Source organism: Parasteatoda tepidariorum, chromosome 4, assembly GCF_043381705.1.
Source record: "Parasteatoda tepidariorum isolate YZ-2023 chromosome 4, CAS_Ptep_4.0, whole genome shotgun sequence".
NCBI classification, from domain to species: domain Eukaryota; kingdom Metazoa; phylum Arthropoda; class Arachnida; order Araneae; family Theridiidae; genus Parasteatoda; species Parasteatoda tepidariorum.
The window spans coordinates 62,227,613-62,246,398 of NC_092207.1; positions in this window are offsets into that span (position 1 = coordinate 62,227,613).

The following is an 18,786-nucleotide window of genomic DNA, read 5'->3' on the forward strand; positions in this document are numbered from 1 at the left end:
TCAAGAAACGCACAGAAAAAAGCAAACTTTAAAATGACTCCCTATAACGCTTGCTAGTGTTTCTGAGAGGTCACGGACATAGATAATGATTCTCGCGACGCTATTGGTAGAGAGAGATTGTTACAGAGAGAGGGACGGTGACAGGAAGTAGTGATAGAGGGGTACTTTTGTAGATTTGACCGAAGTAGAATCCTGGTCCCTCAAAAAGAGAAGAAATTCAAAAATGAATTTTTTTTTATGGTAAATGTTCATAAAAATTCCAGTAAAATTGAATTTTTCTAAAAAACGTGACGTGATGGACATTTTTCATTATTATTTTCCATTTCAGCACCAAAANAAATGCGCACATATTTTACAAAAAGGAATCCATAATTTTGAGTTTTATTAAGTACATTAAGGACCGACGTAAGTTATATTTTTGAGGAACAGTATGTTTTTTTAAATAAGTCAGTTAGGAAATTTTTTAATTATTTGTTTGATGTAATTATTGGCCTTTATCTTATTAATTTCATCCTTTTACTAAGAATATAAAAATTTATATTTCGCTGAAAAAATATTAACTCGCTTGAAATATTTATTATAATCCAATTTAAAACTCAGGCAGTGCTTGTAGACCCATCTGAGTTATACATTTATTGAAGCATAAAGTGATTAGAAAAATAAACAAACAAAAAAAATATTTCTTCATATTCTAAAGAAAATTTTTAAGTTGACATAAGCTAAAATATTTTAGAAAAATGTCCTTTTTTTAATAAATGATGCAAAATTAATATGTATTAAAAATTTTTAGTTAAAAACGTAGTCTTCATAAAATGTTTATATTAGCAATTTTGTTTCAGTAAATAAATATTTCTTTTATAAATGCCTTCTCAGTTTGAATTTCTCATCGCCCGCCATGGAACTGGGAGGATATTTTTAAAAAGTTTTTATAAATTATCAGTAATTTTATAAGAAAAAGCAAAAAATTTTTCACTATTAATTTTCTGCTCACTGCTATATTTTAATTTTGCATAATAATTATTTTTTTTTCAAATAAATATTTGTAATGAGAAAAAGTTGGTAAATGAAAAAAGGTTTTCAAATGTGGTTCAAAAATCCCATTGGCTTTCTTTTCACAACTTTTTTTCATCAAAAAAAAATACTTGATTGAGTTTGAGGGGATTTTATTATGGACTATGTCAACCATCATCTATCAAAAGGCTTCTCAAGATTGTATCAAGTTAACATGTCTTATATAAACTAGATAATTGGTATTTAATATTCATATTGGTAGTTACGCCACATTGGGAATTTAATAATCGACTATGTCAAGCATCATCTATCAAAAGTTACTTCAAGATGTAATCAAGTTAACATGTCTTATATATACTAGAGAATTGGTATTCAATATTCATAGTGGTAGTCAAGCCACATTTTTTTTTTCTTCTGGCTTTCATTATTGAAATGTTGAGTTTAATTTTTTTAATAAACATTTTTCATTTCGTTGTAAGGCCTAGTAAAGCATTTTGGAGGCTTCGAATACATTTTTTTTCGAACTTGTTTACAACATTGGTACCGAATGCATATTTTTACTATATACTAAATTATTTATAGCTAAATTGGCTAGAGTTTTGTGATAATTTTGTTGATTCCTCTATCTTTTGAAAATGGGTGATTCTGATGGAAAATAGGCTTGTTAAAACGTTAATACTCTGCTCTAGATTGAATACTCTGTTTATACCTTTCATTATAACATATTACATCACAAGGCATTTCATTTTTTTCAATCAGATTTTTGAGTACAATAGTTTACGTTCTGAAGCATACGTTTTTTTTAAGTGAATAAATATCAAGGTTTAAGACAAATTCACTTTTTTATGATCATATCATTCAGTTTACCATTTAAGTTATAAATCTCACCTTGTACATGGTAGATCCGATTAAAATTCTGACAATTACCTCCTATTCAGGAAGGAGATGTTTAAGCATTCCATTCTATTAAACAAAGGATTGAGAAAAGTGAGTACACGCTAATGGAATTTTGAAATTACCCGACATCACTACTACATAATCCTTAGAAAGCATTACAGATTCAGTGAAATACGAGATTGAATTCGCCAATAGATTTTCCTATATTAACACAATGTTCATTCTCTCAGGTAAGATGCGATTAAAACGACAATATAAATCCTAAAGTTAAATTTATTTGTAAGACTTTCGTAAATATGCTAGTGTTAGTATTCATATTAGCATTTTCTTTTTATTACAAATAATATAGGGATCCATCTCCTGTTCAATGCGCTCTCCAGACCCCATGGATAGCTGTGTAATTCCATTAGAGGGCTCTTCCTTTGATAAAAGATGACATATAAATTACGAACACGCTGCTTCATTTGATAAAACGACTTGCTCTCTTGACAATGCAATCTTTTCATCATCACTCATCAGAGAGAACGTGAGTTCAATGAGAACCAGACATTGGAACAATTTAAGAAAAAAATTTAATTTAAACCGGAATAATTTCATTTACTATTAAAAGAAAATTACATTTAAAAAAAAGCAAAGGTATTAAACGGATATTTACGATTCTTGCTTCACAGAGTCAAGATCAATTTCACTTTCATATAAAGAAAAGAAGTATTAGGTAAGAATCTTCCCCATTGTGTTCGAAATAATCTACTGTGTTAAAAAAACGTATTTACTGTTTTGTAAAAGGTTTTATAAATTATTATAAATTACAATATTCAAATGTGTTTAATATGGTGCTTTTTGTTAACATGGACGTTCGGTCTTGGAACTCTATTACTATTTGTTTATTTCTATTATTACATAAAGCCCTCTGCCGAGGAATGCTCTAACTAGTTAGTTGATCATTAATTCTCCCTCTAGCCAGTCGCGACTGCTATATTGTTAAATGAAGCATACAATGTCATAAGCTATTTGTTGTAAATACTTATATATTCAATAAGTAATATTTTCATAACCATTACTTCATATGTAGTCAACCTGCAATAATAACAAGCTCCTTTGGATTCGAATAGACTGGTCTTTTATCACCAAAGATATTTCGATTTGCATAGCTAATGGCTATCGGAGCCGGGGAACTAAATAATTGCTTTAGAGGCTCAAATTAAAAATAACTGAACTAGCAAATTGTGGGGTTTTTTTTGCAGATATGTATTTTTGTAAATAACTTTACTTGTATTTATGAAGATGGTGGAATACAAAATACTCAATTTCAAATGCAGAAGTATATGAACTGAAATAACAAAGCTCGTATCGAATTCAAAGAATGTAGGAAGAAGAAGTTTAGTTCTTCGACTAACGCGGGTAACCGCTCGGTGTGATACTATATGCCAGAAAAGCAACTTACAGGGTAGGCAACATACTCATATCTAGCAGAGCTTTTGAATTAAGATCCAGCACATGCGCATAGGAAGCAAAGTGAGAGCCAGTAGGTACGTCATCTCTGAACCGGATGTTGGATAACTCTACAAGTCCGGCTGGGTACATTGCTCGTTGCCACCTGCCATTTTATTCTTTCCTTTCATGTCGAAATGCGTTAGCAGATTTAATCAGCATTTATGACATAAATACCTTCTCAATGAAAGATTTTATTAATAGTTCAGTCCTGTTTACCAAGAGTGTTAAAATGCAGAACAAACCAACAATAAATAAAAAAGAAAACTTTTTTCGCCTCCCCATCCCCAGTAGTGGTGAGGAAGAGAAAAGGGTCGAAACCCGTTTCAAAACCCTCTGTTGTTGTGGACCTAAATGTTGATTTTTCCTTTATACACGAGAGGCACACCAAATCTTGGGGGGCTGGTTCACATTATCGCGATGAAAGCTAGACTCCCTCCCCTATGTATATTCTTTGTCGAATTTTGCAAAAGTGAGAATATCACAGCCTGGTTGGTAGGCCTGTCCAAGAGGTCAAGGGTTCGATCCCACTGGCCGATGACTCTCGGTGTAGTAAATGGTGATTAATGCAAGTTAAATCTGTCGAGTCTCAAAGTCCTCCATGTTTCTATAGCAAACATACCTCTGGGGGTCCTTGTCCTCTGGATTGGCTCAAAATTACAAGGCTACGGAGTATAACATTAGTAGTCGTAAACCTAAAAATGTTTCGGCTGTTCAACGACTGTTATAAAAATAAAAACGAACATAAGATTTTAACTGAATCGAAAATCAACGCTCTAAATAATACAAGCTCAGTTAGAAGCACTACATGTGGATTAAGTCCCGCAGTGGACTGATCATTAAGACACGGTTCCCAGCAGATCACCGAAGTCAAGCATCACTGGCTGCGGTCAGTGTGCGGGTGGGTGACCCTCTTGGATCAGTCTGCGTAGGGACCGAGAATGTGCGGTATTGGTCCACGTTAAACTGTGCTACCGTAAAGTGCTCGATTTCGCGTGCAGATCGTTGAGCTACCGAAGCGGGGGTGCCATCCCCTCTGCAGAGGATCAAAATTGTGATGGCATGTCTTCGGATCATCCTCAGGGATGCTTCCCAGACCGTCGCCAATAGTCCATTGTGCAGCTCTAGTGCGACGTAAATGAACTACAACAACAACAACATGTGGATTATTATCGTGCTGTGCAAGATGAATTACAAGAAATTTATGATACATAATCAATATTTGAAGAAGACAGCGAAGGCTTAAGAGCTAAGCTCTAAGCCTTCCTGTATATCTGCAAATAAAACTGCGGTTTTGTCTACGGTTAATTTATGGATTCGAAATGCGGATAAAGCTTTTAATTTTTATTGCATCTCTTGCTTTGTTTAGTGTTGGCTCTTTGACAAATTTCGTATCATCTGACTTTGTACCGCTACCCCTCTAGCTGTGATCTCTAAATTTAACTTTAGTAACGGTTACCCAGGTTATACGAGTACAGTAGACAAATATCTAATGAATTACAGGAAACTCTTAACATTTAAAACTCATTTTTATTGCAACTCTAAATCTTCAAAAACCATAATTCCACACATTTCCAAATGCTAACATGGAACACTCCCCCTTATACATTAATTAAAAGAACATGCAACCTTAAAACACTCAAGCATAACCTTCAATTCATGCAGTTCAAAAAAGACATTTAAGAAATAAAAACTGCATTTAACATTACTAAAAAGACTTAAGACTTGGTTTATGATGTCTATAAATCACATTTAAATACTCATTGTTCTCCTATACAAAAGAAAACACAACATAAACTGTTCAGAATTTACGGTAAATGATTCCTCTAAAATGTTAACGAACTGAAATTTAAAGTTTTATAAGTACCCAAAAGAATTTACTGTTCGCCCTCAGGTAACGCCCACCGGAATGGTAGATGAGCTCGTGGGCAAACTCCTCGGCTGGGATCTCAAAGTTTCTCCAGCTATTCTAACTTCATTAGGCTTAGGCATGCAGAAGGGGAACACCGGACTTCCAGCATAGATACGTTCGGACTTGGCCCACCGTCTCGAAGATATCGCCCTCTAGAGACTTCAGTTTAGCTTTCCTTAAGTTCACGACCCACCATCTTTGAGGTGCTGTCACGGACCACCTTTCCTGCGGACAAGATTCGTATCCTCCGGGTTACTGCCCTTAGCCACACTCTTCACATCTCTTTTATCCTCCCTTCAGCAAGGCGAAGGAATCTAAATTGACCTGTTTACCAAATCCAGAGTCAGAACCCAAAAAAAAGATCCCTGAGAAAAAACAGTCATAAACCCACTAATACCCTACAGAAGTTAAAATACCATCCGCAATAAATATTAATAAATTTAGTTACCCAGATTTCACCCCAAAAATCCCATTATAAACGACTAATTCAGAATTTCCAAAAAAAAATATCATTATTGTGATTGAATTTAAATTTTACCATAGTGGTGCCATCCACCGAAAAATAATCTATTTTTAAAAGTATTGAAAAAAAAACTATAATAAATTTCTATTTATTTCAACTTAGCGAAACAATTACGCCTAAAAAAAGTATTAATTCTTGCTTCTGATATTAATGGAATATTAATTACACGAAATTATAAAATTTCCAATAGGACAGGGAAATTCGGTTTAGTGCTTCAATTTTCCGTTCGTCAAAAATTACAGATATGGCATCAACAACGCATATAAACGCTGAGGGATTAAAACTACCTCCCCTTATTTCTTTTTCCGACATTATTTTTATGAAACTTAAAAAAATTGATTTATTACTAGGTTCCGAATGTCTTATGAGTTATTAAAATAACATTATGTTCGTTGCAATACGTAAAAAATTTTATTCCAAAAGACAGTCCTAGGATAATTAGTAAATGGAGAAGTAAGTATACTCTCTACTATTGAACACTCTGGGACAAAAAGGGATAATATTGAGCAAACTGGAAAATTGTGATTATCGATAACTTTGCTTCTCTCAGTTATGAGGAATACATTCGTGAGGAGAATTTTAAAAATACTCTGCTTAAAACAATGAAAGAATATTGTAAGTCTTGTATAAAATAACGGTATAAGAATTTTTTTGTGTGTATAAAATGAAAGAAGAGAGTTCCAAATGCAAATTTTTCTTTTCAGGCTTTGAAGTATGCAGATTTTGAGTTTGACGTCAAAGACGACGCTTTAGTGACAGCGAATTTGATTTGACTCTCAACTTAATGCAAGACAAAGTTGAAAAGAATGATCGACATTCAGTAAGCGTGTTGTTTCGATGAGTGCCATGCCTCAACGAAGTTATTTAACCGAATGAGAAGCTTGGAGAGTTCTTGGCCGGTTATAGGGGGGCAAAACAGAAGCCGAAGTAGCAGATGCCATTGGAGTTTCACAAAGTGGGATTTCCAGGATCTGGAACAGTTTTTTGGAGACAGGAAGTGACGGATGAAGATCAGGGTAAGCGCGTAGACGTGCGAAAACGCCCAATGAAGACCATTATTTAACACCCAGACACGCCAAAATATGAATACCACTCTTCTTCCACAACACCTTCATTTGGCGACTGGAACCACAGTTTCGACACAAACTGTCCGAAACTGCCTCCACGCTGTAGGTCTGAATGCTCGCCGGAAAATAGTGAATGTCGCGTTAACAGAAAGGCACCGTCGCGCCTGAAGCGATTTGGCAACAGAGCGTGTAAATTGTAGGAGAAATGGATGGCGCAATATTCTTTTCTCTGACGAGTCCCATTTTTATGCTCATCCTGATAATAGGCGTATTTTCATCTGGAGCAAAAAGGGCACTAGAAACAATCCAGCGTTCACTGACGAAAGTGTTGGATTTGGCGTAGTCCCTTTGACTGTAGTCCCTTACGCTTCAGCAATTGGAGATAACTTCTGCAATTGGAGTGTTAACGGACGACAATTGCATGCTAGCTTGGTGAATGATTTCCTTTTAGAGGAAGGGATCACACGAATGGATAGGTCGGCGTGTTCTATGGACATAAATCCAATCGAGCATGTTTGGGACAATCTAAGCAAACGAATTGCTCAACGCCTACCACCCCCTCAAACTCTCTAAGAACTGGAAATATCTCTTCTGGAAGAGTGAGACAGAATACCCCATCCTCTCATTAATAACCTTGTTGACTCGATGCCTCAAAGGTGTTCAACGCTGCTGGCCGTTAGGGGAAACCATACCCCCGACTAAAAATGATTTTCTTGTGAATAAACACCTTTTTTTATTTGTTTTTCTCACGTGCACAAAATGTGTTTTTCTCCTTTGTGTACCCAAATGCTCAATAAAACGTGCTCAATAAATGCTCAATAAAATAAAAAATTTTTCTGCCAAACAAACGTCGTTTTTATCTCTTATAGCCTACTGTGCCTGTCGATAATGTATCAATCATTTAAACAATGCAAGTGCACGCTTAACCCACAACCTCAATATCCTTTAATTGTTTTGAGCAGTGTATTTATTATATAAAATTTGGTACTTTGCGTTGCAAGAATGCCCTTAGACAATGAAAAAGGTTTAAGAACTCTTTGAGATTTGAATCACAAGAATCGAACTTGAACCCACTTTATACTGATTTTTCGAAGAATATAAAGATCTAAATCACGTGGAGCATAAAAATAGTTTTGAAAATCTAATGTGGCTGGGATTATTACTATTTGTCTCACCTCGGAGTTTATCGTCTGCATAAGAAGACTGCATAAGTTATACTAAGCTTCGCGCAGTTTTTATGCTCTTATAATGTTAAGCTTATTCTTGTATGGCATTCTTTTGAAGAGAAAAATTCCACAGCAAGAACTTTTTTAGACTATGCTTCGTTTTCATAAACATCGGTATGCTTTTACAACTGACATAGAACAAAATTTATTGACAGATCCCAACTGCTATCGCCAATTGATATATTGCTCTCATTTATATTATTATTACTGGGATAATTCCTAAAAAAATACTTACTTACCTAAACTCTAAAACTTTGTTTAAAGTTGCACATGCAATGACAGGGAAAGAAATAAAACATCCAATACAACAAAAAAAAATTATTTTACCAATGCAATCAAGGTTAACAAGCTATGTTCTTTGATATTTTATTTTAAAAAAATTTCAGACAACACAGAACCCACCCATGATATGAATATTTTAAGTGCAAATAGCCTAATGGCGCAATGTTTTTTTTTTTTTGTTAGTAAGATGGCGGCAGCCGGAAGGAAAAAACGGCTTCACGTAGAAAGACGAATCCTCCTCATTTTTACCCATTTGCCATTTTTAAGAGTTAAGATACATGAAAATATTTTACAGTACACGGCAAAATCAAATGTTTTCCTTGAACCGTGATGCGTCAGGGGATAGAACGTTAGTCTCCGAATGAGATAAAACAGGTTTGAACCCCAACGATGGCTGGTGGATACGAATTCTGCTACCAGCTTGCATCGACCACAGTATTTACGCAAAATATCCTCAATTTTAGACCGATCATAATTAGAGTCCTCTTATCGTAAAGCTAACCGTGGGAGGTTTTCGCAGTTTTCCTCTCCATGTAGCGCAAATTCTGGTTAGTTCCATTAAAAATTTCACCGCGAGGGTTAATTTCTCTCAATGCTTGATCCAGGAATTCCCTTGTCTTCCGGATCTGGCTCAAAATTACAAGTTTATGTAGTTGAACATTAGCATTCGCAAACCCAAAATTGCGTCGGCTGTACAAAGACGGTTTTAAGTATGAATGTTTTCTGTTTTCAATCAATGGAGATTGAGCCGTGGTGGCTCAAGGCGTAGGGAGTTCCTTACACAATGAGGTGACCCGGTTCGAAACCCAGCGACCGTTGGTCGATACGAAATTTCTCCCCGCTTGAACCAACCTTAGTGATGACGGGAAATATTCTCAGTGGTCTATGGATCATGAGTTCAAATCCCCTAGCCATTGAGAAAATCATGGGAGGCTTTTGTAGTTTCTTCTCATTGTAGCGCAAAGGCGGGTAAGTTCTATAAAAAAGTTTTCCAAGAAGACTAGTTTGCCGCATTTCTTGATGCAAGAGTGAACTTGTTATTTGGTTTAGGTTTAAAATTGTAAGGCTGCAGAATTGCTAAACTAAGCAAAAATGGGTAGGTAAACCAACGCTGTATATAAAATAAAATATAAAATGTGTGGAAATAAGTGTGGATTTATTTTTATTATTTAAATAATAATCGAGGCTGCATATACCATAAACTTGGAAATATCACTTTCCTTTAGTTTAACAATAAAATAATAATATTTTTTATCATTATAATACAAACTAAACGAGTTCTAAAAAAATTCTTGGGGAATAGTATAATATCCTGAAATTGCTATGTTACATAAACTATTGTTTCCTTTTCGTTTCTTTACTCGTTGGAAAAGAAGAGAATTTTATGAGAAAATGTAGGTACGTGACTTTATTGTATTTTTAAAAGGAAAGTGCAAATATGTTTCTAAAATTTTAATTAAATGTCACGGAATCGCATTACAAACTCTCCTTTCAAAAATATATTAAATGTTTGCTATATTTACGCTTTGTTCATTTTACAGAAAAAAAATAATAAACAGCAAGTTTGTAGCAGTCTTATTTTTCCAATCAAAAGTACACTGTATTTGATTTCCATCTGATATTTGATAATCATTTTTCAGATGATTATATATCTTTAACAAATTATGAAGCTAATTATCTTTTATGGAGGAAAGCACTATTTTTAGGGAATTAGTGCGTATTTTATCGATGCGAATGAATACTAGGAGTCAAGTATTCGTATAATTCGCTCTCAAAGTTAGTGAGCTTTTAAAATATGCTTACTGGCTTATTTATTTGCTGTTACATTCAGCATTGAGGTAAATGGTGTTGTTTCCATAGTTTTTTTCATTTTAAAAACAAAAAGGAATCCATGACTTTGTAGGTTTTGTGAATCAATCTTTTTTTTAACAACAGCAATTCACTAAGAGAATATAGTTCCCGCATCCTAAATTCAAATCCAGAATCCAAAATAACCTCAAAAGAATATTTTAACGAAGAGTTATAGTTACAACCACACAACTGATCGGACGTTGTAAAAATTCTGATTGTATCGCATCTTTCCTCCAAAGTTGATTTTCTTTATTGCAGATAAATCAGAGCCAAGGTGAGAATGAATAATTCAAGATTGGAGTGTCATAATATATCTTTCATCATCAATATTTATAATTGGTGATTTCATTCCATAATTTAATGTCTTCGTAGAAGGAAATGATCTTCGTGGAATGTCTTTGATGACATTCTACGAAGACTATATTTATAGTGGGCTATTTTTTTTAATTTCTGTGGAGTTGATCATTTTATTAACAACTTGGAACGGTTCCCTAGCTGTAAATCCCCCCATCATTTTAAATACTGAAAAATAATTTAAAAACTTTCTTACCATCCTTCTTAAAATTCACAACAGCTTTATAAAGTGTTTAAAACATTTTTGTTTTTCAGATGGAAAAGTTTTTTTATAAATAGAAAACTACCATATTCATTTCTGAATGCCTGAAGATTTGTGTATTAGCTTGACTTCCCTCCCCCCCAAAATCTATTACATTTAGTCTTCATGTAGGCTACCTCTTTTGATTGGAAGCACTATACACTAACCGTATTATACACTAACTTTCTATACATATTCTTCTTGCATATGCAGCAAATGCTCATTTAATGTAGTCTGAAGTAGATGCAATAGGGGAGTATTTCTAACTCCAATATTGCAACAAAAATACTCCATTTTGTTTTCTTAAATTGCATGAAATTCTAAAGGGTGACGATGGCTGCTCACTTGCCAAAAAAATACCTGCTCTGACCTGAATCCAGATCATCAATAAAGAACCTTTTCTTTCGTTCATAAATAATTGTGGTAAATCTGGATAGGGTGCGAAGATCCTTTATTATGTAAAAATTATTGACGGTAACCATGGATATAAATGAGCTTAAAAGCGTTAGAGTTCAAAAAATCTTCCAAATTTTTTTTTCGCTTCCTTAAAAATTTTATGTCTTTTTTGGTGAAAGTGGATTGAAAACTCTCTGAAAAATAGAGCGATTTGAGATTTTAAGTTGGGTTTGTTACGAAGCCGGCTCTAAATATCGAAGAAATATTTTTCAATTTTTTTAAATATTTATTTCACTGACTTCACTTAATCAGGTCAGTTCTCAATGTCACTTTCAGCACGAGAATTAGTTGTCATCCTAGTTATGGCACCAGCCAATATGTCTTTCGCTACTCGTTTGGACTCAAGGAGAAAAAAACTGGAATTTCCCTTAAATGAGAAATACTGTAGTTCACCATAGTAAAGTTTTGTTCTCGTTTTGTTTTACATTTCATTTTTACACTTTATGTTTTAACTGAACCTTTTCTACTTCAATGGCATTTTTTTTACATTTTGATTATCAATAACTTACTCAAATTTAATGTTAGATACTTATGGTAGCTCTTCTCACCACATATCTGGAATATGTATTTCCTGAAACCTCAAATTTATTTTTTCAACAATGCAGGAAAATGTTACTTCCTTAAATTGCTGTGAAAGTCATAAGAGACATTTCGAAACAAGGTGAGTGAAGGTTTTAAGACTGCTGTTTCAAAATTTATAATAGTTTCTAAATGTTTAGAGCTTTGCTCAGAAAGAAAATTACTTTCTACAGCAAACTAAAAATAAACAATAATAATGAACCAAAGGAAGCTTTTTTCGACATCAAGCTTAAAATTTATAACAGTTTCCAAAAATGCAGCATTTCCTTGAAAAACACATCCGTCTAAGAAAATTTACTTTTCGTCACAATAAAAGTTTTCTTTTTTCCTGAAAATTTTTTCTTGCTTGCCAGAAGCAATAAACATCAACAGTCATTGTAAGGAGAGAGGAGGTGGAAAAGAGGAGGAAAAGTTTCTGGGTATAAAAGTTATCAAATAAAAATACAATAACAGTGAAATGTCAAACAGGGTATTGCATATTTCATCAGATGTGTTATGTACGGTTTGATTTCTTTATTTTGTTTTAAAAGAAATTTTTGTAAGACGGAAGAAAAATGTTAAAATAAAGACAATTCAATCTAACTCTTCAAAAAATAAAATAGATAGTATATTAAAAATTTTTGTAAAGGAAATGTAACAAAAAAAAATTCTAGTGAATGTTATTTGGCCTTTCATTTGAATATTGCAATCACTTTTTTTTCTTCTTTTTTTCTTTTCTGGAAAATGTAATTTTTGAAGCGGATTAAAAACTATTATTTTCCTTAGTTTTTATTTTTTTTTAAAATTTTGATTAATAATGGAAAGCTATTGATGTTGTTATTATTGCAATTATTATTATAAGCTGTTATTTCTTTTATTATTATTGTTTCATGTAAAATTTATGCATAATAAGGAGGTTAATTTAATATGGAACTAAATATATAATTTAATCGAAATTTAGATTAACGAGAAAGTGCAATGCAATTTAACATTAGCAAACATTAGCTAGTAGTTTAATACTGTCGTCTTCGCAGAGATGTAGGATTGTAAACTAAATGTTTAAGGCAATAAAATTGTGTTAAATCAATAGAGATTTTGTACACCTCTCCTCAACTCAACTATTTTTTTCATTTACTAGGATTAACAGTTTTCCACAATAGGCAAGTAAATATTTTAGGAAATGCGAAATGTTTATCTAGTTCAGAGCCTGGTAACATTTTCTCTGCCAGTATGAGGCATCATTATCATGAATTAAAATTGTTACTGCTACCCAAATGCAATAAAATGGGGACGAATATTGCAAATATTAGGCATATTTGAAATAACATTCAAATTTCCAAATACTACTTAAATTTCAATACTAGAAATACATGCTTAAATTTAGCTTTAAAGTTCATAATAATGCGTAAAAGACAATTAGAATGAAATCTTAGTTAAAGCATGTAAAGCACTTAAGAGAGAGAAAAATGACATTAAGTTCAAGATTTATAGGATAAATGTATCTAAGATGCATCACTAGCCATTCGAGTATGAAAAAAAATTAAATTATATTTTGAAAATTTTTTATATTTCAGTTAAATGTCGGAGTTAGTTTCGCACATACAAAAATCATTTTAATTAAATACACAATTACTCGCTTGATATATCTTCTATAATCTATAACACAAACATTAAATTACAAACATTAAAACATTAAATTATTTCTAATTACATTCGATAAATATTTAAGCATTTCAAAGTGTTTAGTTTATTTCTTGAGACTCAATTGGAAAGTGCAGAAAAATTTTCATACCGAAGGAATAATCACGAACATTTTTTGAATAATATGCCTTTAACATTTTTTTAAATAATATGTATGTGTTTTTAACTTATTGTATTATACAGTTCAACAGCTCTGCAGTTTGAACTGTTAGCCTTCGTATGCAATCGTGTAATATATTTCAAATCGTATAGAAATTACAGACTAATATTTTGATTCAAAGAAAAATATTAGTTTGTTTCTAAATAGAATGATTTGTATTACATTATTAACAGCTGCAGTTTTACTAGACGATTCGTTTTATTTATACATAATCTTGATCGTAATTAGGTTATATCCTTCAATATGACTCAACTAAATATATTACTCAACTCGTTTCTTAAATCCTGAAATTTAGAATCTTAAGCCATTCGACTTTATTTTTTCAAATTATTTAGTATACTCAGGAAAAAAACGCAGTCAAAATTTCCGAAATAGGATAAAATTTATTGTATTTACTGACTCTATGGGAACACCTAAAATATACAAAGTAATTTTTAACATAATGCTTAGTAAATAACTTTTGCTAAAATTGCAAATAAGGTATGATTTTATCATCATGATGTTAGGTATTAGCCCCTTAACAATGACATATATTTCAGAAAAATGGAAAATTTTTTTGACTGTGTAATTTTGTTCTTTATATTATTATAAAAGTTAGAAAATGATTTTTTACTACAAAAATAAAATTTTAAATGTGATAACTTATGTAACACTGTATTTGTGATTTTTACATAGTACACATAAAAAAAATTAATGGATTGCACAAACATCTTATTCAAGCAAATTAAGCAAAATTTTGAAGCTAAATATTATATAACTAATATAATATAATATAAAAACGCAACAATATGATTTTCAATACATACATTTTACCAATCTTTTACTGTATGATATATCTCAAAACACGGTACTGCGCACAAGTCATTGACTGAGGTCGTAATCTGTGAAAAACTTGGACCACTAATGCCATCTATTAGGAAAATAGAGAATTAAGTATCTTAAAGTAGAAACAAATTCATCTCGGGCTTCTCAAAATAGAAATGTAAATTTTTTTCCCTGCTCGAAATCTGTTCGGCAACGCAAGTACTGCTTGTAGTAGTTAGATTCGTGCAACACTGGCAAGGAGTTAAATATGGTAAAATTTGGTAAAGCAACCTGACCAGTCAGTAACTTTGATAACTAGTATAGTTATATACGACGCAAAACTATTCAGTTTGATAATCTCTGTTTTATTAACTCTCATTAATTCTGAGTTTTAGATGACCATGTTGGTTAACCTTCAAAAGAGTAAAACAAAATTTTCTATCATATTTTGATGGTTGATGATGGTCCAACAAAAGAAAAACATAACATGTTGGTTGATCATCATAATGGTGAAACAACATCTTCCATCGTAATATGGTGATTAATATTGGTCCAAATGAAAAATACCTTGATGGTTTACTATCATAGAACTAAAACAACATTTTTCTTCCTGAAATGATAAAAGCTCGTTAAATGATCAAAATAAGATGGGAATCATTTTAAGATGGCGATCATCAGCACATGTTGGACCATCATCGAAATCCTTTGATAGCGCCATCAAGAATTTTATCTTGGGACATTATCTATATTATATAAAACGCTAATACGTACGTATGTATGTATGTATGTATCAATAAAACCGATTATATTTCTTTTCTCGCGCTGGCAACAGTTTTCATTTTTAATTGATTGGATTCGGCGCGCAAGAGCACGTAGTGAGCAACCANTATTCTCTTTGCATTATTTAATTAGATGATAAAACAATAGAAACATACAAAAATATTGATCATTACTCAATATTATTCAAAAATATAAGCAATACTCCTTAAGTGGGCGGGGCCAGGGACCGATCAAGACAAATTCAGGCCCAAGGCCCACCAAATTTTCTGGGCCCCTTACAAAATATTTTGAAATTAAATTACTGAAGAGTAGTCATAATAATGAAAAAGAATCCATTAAACTGCATGATTCAAGAGAAACATTCTAAGAAATTTTAAAAGCAGACAATTGAAGATTATTTTTCTAAGAAAGTTTACGTATCTATAAATTAAAGCAAAATATAAAAACAATACAATGTTTTGTCAGAATAAAAAACAGTTTGGTGATCACAAACAATTGAAATCAGTGATTTTTGCTAAAAGTCACTGATTAGGATTGCGTAGCAATTCTCGGGGGTTGGCGAGCGTTAGCGAGCAGGGGGCGGAGATCCTAGTATAAAAATAAAACCACTGAACAAAATGTTGAAAAGAAACCTGTGATCATAATGAATTATAATAAAACTAAGGGAACTGTCGATACTATTGATAAAATGGCAGTAATATATGCTTCGTGAAGAAAGAGAAATCGTTGGTCTAATGCAGTTTTTAGTAATAAATCGATTTTATCAACATAGAACAGTTTCGCCCTTTATTCAACGGCAAACAATGCATGGAACAAGACTATCCTTACAGAAGAAGAGCATTTGGAAATAAACTTATAGAAAACGTGGAGAGAAACATATATAAAAAACAAATGGGTGTTACTATGAATGACCGAAATTGGTGGCTGTTGACTTCTACCAGAGAATGTTGACAATCACCTAGTCACTTTGATAAATGGGCGAAATGTATACTAGATCTAGTTAAGTGTCACAGTCCAGTATACATTTGTCCGGTATGTCCTACATCAATGTTATTTTATGGTTCAGTGCTCGTTATACCTTTGCCCGGCATGCACCACATCAATATTTTTTAAAGTCAAGTGCTATTGCCCAGTATGCATTTACACTTTACTCTAAACACTGATGTTTCTCCTAATCTATCCTCAGCCGATATAAATTAATATCAAATCGAATATAACTAATAATTCAGACATTTACCAAAGCGACTGCGTCATTATCAACATTCACTGATGAAAGTCGACTATCTCTTGATTTCGGTCTTTCACAGTAACATGGACACAAGAAAGCAACACCCAAGGGGACTCGCGGCTAAGCATACGGTTTCGAAAGGAGAAGCATTTTGCAGGAGAAGGAGCAATAGTTCAAGTGATTCGGAAATTTAAAAAAATTGTCAACTGTATTTTAAAACGGACAGTAAGTGCTCTTTCAAATGAGTAAAGTGAAACTATCTTGCACGCAAAGAACACTAGAAATAGTTTATTATAAGTGTTATGAAAAATAAACTTTCAAACATTAGTTTTAATGTTTATAGACTTTCATAAAAGACCTGCAATCCAGAAACCATAAATACTTTATACGTTTATGTTTTATTTCCGTCTGATTAGATCTTAAGAGGTGTAAAACTAAAACCAATTGCTACAATAAATTTGTTTTAAAGGCAAAATTTATGGGTGAATAGGTCATTTGAGACACAAGGGACAAATTAGTAAGTATGATACGAGGAGCGTTTGATGATTGAATAAATCTCCATTTCAAATAGAAAAAAATTATAAAATTTTAAGCACATCCTCACATTTATTATTGTTCCATGTGATAAAAAGCATAGGTATCAAGAAGTTAAAATTACCATATAAATGGTAGAAGGAATGACATTATGGTAATTTTATAATACTTTACAGCATGATTTAAAAACATTTCTTTCGGTTTAATTCACTTTTCTGTTTTGTATTTTTACTACATTTGTAGTAATAACTATATAATATTTAAATCTAGAAAATTTTCAACAAACCATTACTAGAATAATTGGAAAAATTACGTAATAAATGATTTAAATACTGCAAATTTTGATTTTAATAAACAGAATTTTGATTTTAATAAACATAAATGCCTTTATCATACAAGCATGATAATTTTGACAGAAATATTTTCACAGTATACTACTAATGTACCATAATTTCCGGTCATTGTTTGCCATTATTAGGTTTTTTTTTTTATTTTGAATCTTTAAGCTGCAATAAAATTTTTTGATTCCAGTTATGCAGTAATAACTCATTTAGACAGAAGAAAACGAAATAATTACATGGACAAAAAGATTTTTCAAATAAACGAAACATTCGGGAATTCATTAAAATCAGATTATTGGTAGAAAGAACATTATTAGTTGAGAATGAAAACACACGTTGGGTGTATTTCAAATGATTTTATTTATAAATTAAATCTTAAAAGCAGAGTTGGGACCAAAAATATTGTATCTATTTGTTATATTATTGCTATTATTTTTTCTCAGGAAAAAGGAATTTTGAAGGGGAAAAAACCGTTTTTTAGCAAGTAGAAACTCAGGCCTTGACTTATACAATGAATGAAAAAAGAGGTTTGACTTATGATTTGTATACTACAAAATATGGTATATTTATGTTTAATTATGTATAATTTGATATCTTATATAGTTAATTTAGTTACGACATTCAGTTATATTTGTATTTCATTAACAACAACTTATTCACACGAAATGATTTGAATACAATAATTATTTTTTCAACGACACCTTGATCTGATTCTTTTTTTAGAAATTCATTACTTATAAAAATAAGTTCTGAATTTTTAATGTTTCAAAAATATTTGATTATGTATTTTAAAACTATTCTTTACCATATTACTCATTATTTTATAACCAAATTAGAATGCTTTAAACATCCTTATCTTGAAGATTTAATTTTAGGAAACATCATTATCTGTAATATATATTTTACAAGCAATCTTAACAGAGTGTTAAACAATAGAAATATAAACTTTCAAATGAAAACTCTGGACAAACATTTAAGACATAAAATGCTATTGTGCTGTGTTTTGGTGAACAAAAGGAAGAAGACACAAAGGATGCAACTCTAATGGATGCGGCAAAGAGGAAAAAAGAATAAAAGAGTTTGAAATACCAGGAAATTCTTAAGGAAGGAAGTGGACTCAAAAAGCTTTTAGGAAACAGTTTTAAAAGTGAGATTGTCTTCGTGTTTATTTATTGAGAATAAAATCTACCTCTTGAATTAATTGCAAGTTCACATTAAATGCGAATGTTACGAAGCCATTTTAGAAGTTATGGCCGTTTCAAACTACCACAAACTCGTAACAAATTTGTTTTAATTGTTATGGTTTTCAATTTAACTTACTGTAACTTTTGTTTAATTTATGATATTACTAAAGCTGTAATCAAATCCT